The sequence below is a fragment of the Nicotiana attenuata genome, chromosome 3, assembly GCF_001879085.1.
Source record: "Nicotiana attenuata strain UT chromosome 3, NIATTr2, whole genome shotgun sequence".
Taxonomy (NCBI): domain Eukaryota; kingdom Viridiplantae; phylum Streptophyta; class Magnoliopsida; order Solanales; family Solanaceae; genus Nicotiana; species Nicotiana attenuata.
The window spans coordinates 68493175-68498816 of NC_031991.1; positions in this window are offsets into that span (position 1 = coordinate 68493175).

Below are 5642 nucleotides of genomic sequence, written 5' to 3' on the forward strand. Positions count from 1 at the left end.
GAATCAATAACATTCCCAAACATAGAGAGTTAGCCTTACATACCTTAACTTCCTGCTCTTGAGCATAATACAACGTTTGTCAACCCTTTCAGCTTTAATCTATAGCAATACAAGTCAAACGGATTCCATATTAGCTATGATGCTCATGTTTTGGTCACTTAAGTATCTTATCAAACACTTGGTGAGAATAAAGCTTCATATTCCTTATTAATTGTGTCTCTTGTTCCTAGATAAATTCTAAAGTCTCAAATTGTTATAATCAAAATTATTCTTTATCACCCATAAAGTAAACAACACCCTTAACCAATAATCAACAATCAACACCCCAAACCTATTATCGTTCATGCTTTTCTATCAAACTCATCAACTCATATCTCATGAACTAGGGTTTAAAATCATTAAACCAATTCTAGAATCAATTAGAGGGTGAAGACATTACCTTTTTGAAGTTCAAACCCTTTGAATTCGAGTTCTAGGTTTCCTTCTCTCAACAATGATGTCCCAATCGAATATCTAATGATATGGAGGGTTTACCCAAGTTAATAAGATGTTGGGAAATTGAAATTAACTTAGAATCACCATTAAAACTTACCTTGGGTGGTGGAAGGACCCTTAAGGAGTTAGGTTTTTGAGAGTTCCCCTTTCTGGAGCAAGTTTTTATGTTTTGGAGCTGTGAGGGACGAAGTAGGGCTTTAAAACGACCCCCCACGAGCACGCCCGCACACCTAAAGACCTGGTCGCGCTTGTGACCGCGCAAAACAGCAGTAACACTGCCTCAAAAGCAGCGCGGCCGCGCTAGGGGCACGCTACAGGGCGCGCATATCACATACTATTCTGTAAAACATGCATAACATTTTTCACAGAGATCCGTTCGGACTCCATAATATATCGTTGAAAATATATTTCAAAGGCCTACAATTTTCATGCTTTGAGTTTTCCCAAATTCCATACAAATTTTTACTAAACCCTACTGGAAGACAGACCTTCTGCAAACTTAGTCGATTTTGTCAAATCTTATGTACCTCACTTTCCATATTCATTTTGAAACAACTATTTTCACCCATAATCATCCCGATAGGACTTCACATTTCCAAAATATAACCTTACTACTCCTTTAACTGATTCATACCTAAGCCGAATTTACGGGGTGTTACACCTTTAGTCCTATTTCTCATACCACGACTTGTGGCCGAAATCTTCTGATTCTCGTAACTGTTGCTACCTTCTATCATGCAGCCTGTATGGCTCTGACCTTGTAAGTGCACCTATGCGGCTCTTCTTTCCTCTTTTCTTTTTTCTTTTTTTCTTTTTGCTCTAACTTCTATCCATTCTCTAGACCTCACTTTGCAAATACATACAGAGCTTGATAAAATGTCCCTCTGGGCTTTCGTAGGTATACTAAAGTTCTTTGCTCGGTACTTCGTTGAAATTACAAATATTGCTAAATCTTGTTTCATAGACCCGGTTATCCATCCGCATGATTTTACTACATCTAGGTAGGTCATATTATACCATAACTCTTACTTCGATTTATCGTTGCTGAGGTCTGCTACCAAATTCCAGCTTACTCTTGTTGCTTATCCCATATGTATAAATCTAAGTCCTTCGATGCTTCCTCATTACTGTTCATCTTAAGAATGACGACGTAATCTCAGCTCACTCTTTGTGACTGTTGTCCATCCATTATGATTTGCCTCAATATTGATCTACAATATACCACTGATAACTTGAAACTTCTTACGTAATACCTTGCCATTAGGGCTTACGTTGCATCGAGAAATATTTAAAGTGATTTCCATAATCGTATTTCATAGTATCTCAATGTGATTCACCTTATTGGGGGGTATCCAAATCCTGTGTCGTCCATGAAATCTCTTGTTTTTTTTTTCTTCAAATCATTACTCAATTGAAAGCCCAAATTTCATTCTTTATCTACCACAATTGCACCCTCATATCTTTCAAATGATATTAGTCTTAGACTTCTTTGAGTTCATTCAGGCTATACTGAGCTTTCTATAACTTAGAGAAACCATTAGCTCGCTTGTTTTCATGGGTTTAATCCCGAGGACTTATCTATTCTTGTCACCCTCTTACTCGCCCTTTCGTATCCTTACTCTTGACTTCCTAAAACCTTGTTGCTTTGCCATACTTAATCTTGTGACCTACCCATATTTATTTATATTACTCGCAACCTTCCTTCAACTTGTTTGCACCATAGGTTTCCTTATGTCATTCTGGAACATCAAGCGAGACATCACATCGTCTCTAACTCTTCTTTACTGTCTTAATTAGCCTCATCGATACCTAGAAATCATAGGCTATGAGATATGCCATTGACGATGCCGCCATCATTCCTGGATATTGAATCCCCGCGCTTCTAGCCTTCTATCCGAAGCATGGACTATTCATAACCTTCCGCATTTGAGTATCATGTACGTTGTTCACCTTTACCTTACTTACCTTAAAATCTTGCATCACATGTTGTATCTCTTTCATGACCTTCCTTCCACATAGGTATAATTCACATCCATAACTTGAAGCTTTATTATCATACTTGCACCTATAGTGTATACATAATCCGATGAGAGCTTCATACTGACTTCTTATGAGGCTGGTATTGTTCTGATGCCCTTATAGAATATGGCTACTGTACTATCTCTCTTGTACCTCTGATATTTAAGAGTGATCTTGTGGTCTATAATTCTCTTGGTCCACTTCTGTTTTACTTAGTTGATGTAACTCTCTGGTTTCCTCTTTTTTTTTTTCTGATCAGCCTTTATGTAGGCTTAAGCTATCTTCTGATATGCGGCTCCTGGTATTAGTTATTACTTTAGCCTTTCATAGGCGCCGAGGGATATTCATGATACAATCCTTTCACAATTCAATCTTTCGTCTCTGACTTGGGCTCAATTCTTTCTTTTACCGTATACCAGAATCTTCTACGGCTGTATATGCTACAGGTATAAAACTCCAAGCTCTTAAGTGTGTTCATAACGTCACCAACTCAGGATAATTGATCGAATAATTCCTTTCGTTCCTTCTTAGATTTCTTAAACGTAAGCTATTACTTTTCCTGATCTTTTTGCCCACTTGTTGCGTGCATACTTACCTTGTCTTAGTTCCCACGCATGCTGGAGGTTTCGTGTAACTCATATGATCTCGAATATCACTTTTAATTTTACTTCCCATTCATTAGCCATAGTAGGTGCCACTTTCCTTTGGAGTGCTTAGAATGTTGTTGTGAGACTGTTGTTACACGACCATTTCCTCTTTAGGTTATTGTGCTTAGGTTGCAGCCTTCTTCCTTATTTCCTCAGCTAGTCTTTCGTTGTAGTACATAGGGAGAACCCTTGACTCTTGTAAAGCTGTGAGCTTATTACGGACCTTTGGATGTCCTTCCTTGCCTATAATCATCCCTAGTTACTTACCTCCATGCCCTTGTGCTTGTAGTGTTGCTCTTGAACTGACATTTTGACTGTCTTCCCAGTGGCATTTTCTTTTATCCCCGCAACACTCATACGGTACCTTTAACTAACCTTTCTCCTATTTGAATATATCTCAAGCATTATAATGACATTACTGCGGGGCTGAATTCCCCGTGTTGGGGTTTTACTATGTTTATCTTGCACGATCCGTTGACTCGTCTTTAACCTCCTGTTTAGCCGTAACTAGGCTCTTCCTGAACCAATTGCTAACTACTCGTTGGCCCATTCGTGTATCAATGTTTCTTGTAATCATTCTTGGGTTATTTCCTTTATCTTAACTTACGTCTCGCACTGGCTCTTTATCTATCAATAACATCTCGGGCAGGGACGTTTACTTCCTTTCCTTGACATTGTTTTTGCATAATGTTCTGGAATTGTAGCATATCTGTAGGCTTTGAATAACTGCAATTGCATTTTTATCCCATTCTTTCTTTACCATTCCATAATTACTAGAATCACTTAATTCTTACTTAACGCCACATTACACCATATTCCCCCTTATAGGGGAGTACTGAGAGTTGGAGCTACGACAACCTACCTATAGATGTTTTACCTCTTCATCTTTGGTGTCCTTTCATACCATCGATGACCCTTACTCAACTTGCGGTATTCTTTCTATACCGAGGATAACAAAATTCCATACTTGCGATGGTGACACTTAGTATAACTAGAACATACAGTCCCTTAGCTTAACTTTGCTCACATTGCTTGCTTTAGAGAAGCGTCTTCCTGAATGACCATTTTCTGTATTTCTGATGAATCTTCTTCTGTTGTCCATTCTATTCTTGCCGGAATGCAATCTCTGAAATTCCCATGATGTCGACCATTATCAAATTACTTAGTTCCCAATTCATGTTTAGCTTACCTTGTGCAGCAGTCCGTATTGATTTTTATTATTTTAGGGTCTAACTTTTCCTTCTGACAATCGTGTTGGATTCACGAACTTATTTCTTGAAATGAGGATACAACTTTATGGCTTATACTCTTTTGTTGTCACCATGACTGGCACCTCTCATTATTTTCCTTCCCTCCATTATCGGCTATGTAATACTGTCATTTCATTTTATTTTTCCACCGTTGTCATCCATATATCTCATATTACTCATAATTAATCCTTATCTATCTTCTCATTACTCTGCTAATATTTTTGCCTATCCTTTTCTGGTGAAACTTCAACAAGACACTCTTTTGCTTTTAGCTCCCCTTACTTCATTCATCGACTCTTCAGGTTTCTCAACGTCCTTGCTCTACTATGGACGAGAGTCACACTAAGGTAATATTTATCCCTTCCAGGCTTTTAGTGCCTATCTTCTTAATTTTTTTTGATCATGCTAGTATTCACATCTAATTGTAATATTCTAGAGTGCACTATCTAGGGTGTCTCACAAGAAGATCTATTAGCACTTTCGTAATATCCTTCGGAAATGTCAGTTAACACAACTAATCCATTCACCATTTTGGGTTACTATAACCCCAGCCGCATCCTGATGTTCCATCCTTTTCTTAAGATACACTTAGGCCTCATTTGTTTTTTTTAAGATTAAGACGTCTGAATCTGAATACACATCTGAATATCAAGATGTGTATTAAGATTAAGACATATGAATCTGAATACACATCTGAATATATTAAGATGTGTATTAAGATCAGAATAGAAATAATTAAGACTGTTTGATTTTTAACATCTGAATGTATAAAATTTATTTTTGTTTGAAAATTATAAACATAAAATTCAAATGAAATACTAACTAATCTAATACTCTATCAATAAAATATATAGTTTTTTAAAATATGATAGTTGTTGGTGGTGATGCCTAACGGGTGAATGCCGACTAAAGGCGGTGGTTGGCGGTAGTTTTAGTTGATGATGGTGGTTCATGCTAGTAGTAGTGATTGGTAGTAGTGGCGATTATGATTGAGGATGGTGGTGGTGGGTGGTGATAGTTAATAATGTCGGGTGGTGGTAGTAGTTGTGATTGAGGAAGGTGGTGGGTGGGTGGTGGTAGGTTACAATGATGGACAGTGCCGGCTGTGGTTATTGATAGTGATGGGGTGGTCAGTTGTGATAGTTGAGGCGGATGAGTGTTGATTGTATGTGAGAATGATGGTGGTCGGAGTGGTGGGGATAGTAGGTGGTGATGGTCGATAATGGAGGCT